The sequence below is a fragment of the Anoplolepis gracilipes genome, chromosome 13 (assembly GCF_047496725.1).
Source record: "Anoplolepis gracilipes chromosome 13, ASM4749672v1, whole genome shotgun sequence".
Taxonomy (NCBI): Eukaryota; Metazoa; Arthropoda; class Insecta; order Hymenoptera; family Formicidae; genus Anoplolepis; species Anoplolepis gracilipes.
The window spans coordinates 5,063,572-5,064,139 of NC_132982.1; positions in this window are offsets into that span (position 1 = coordinate 5,063,572).

A 568-nucleotide genomic window follows, 5' to 3' on the forward strand; every position below is an offset into this window, starting at 1 on the left:
TATTTAATTTTATTCTTGTTTTATCTTTGTATTTATATTACATATGAATAAAATCTGATTTTATTAAAATTTTCCAAAATATATATCAACTGTCAACACATGATTTGAGATTGTTGTAATCTAACAAAAAAAAATATTTATATATAAAATTAAATCAAGTGCGCAAGAGAATAAACAATATTGAAATAATTTAATAAGCATAATTTTCTGTGAATCTATGATAAACAATAATATTCTAGTAGTTTCAAAATTTCATTTTTTTTCCACTTGTAATTGTTTTATTCTCTATTGCTTTATTACTAATCGTTTAATTAACATAATCGATCTATTATCATTAGTTTCTCTCGAGTTTTCTATTTTTGATTATCCAGTTTTCGTATTTATATCATCATTGTATTGTGAAATTATAAAGAACTTTAGAAATTTCGATTATATATCATCATTCACTTTTAATTCTTTGTTGTATCAATAGAGATTATATATATAATATATATAGTAATTTTATTATATATATAATAATAATCTATTTAGTGGATTGTGTGACAGAGGATTGGCAGCTGTCAGCCAA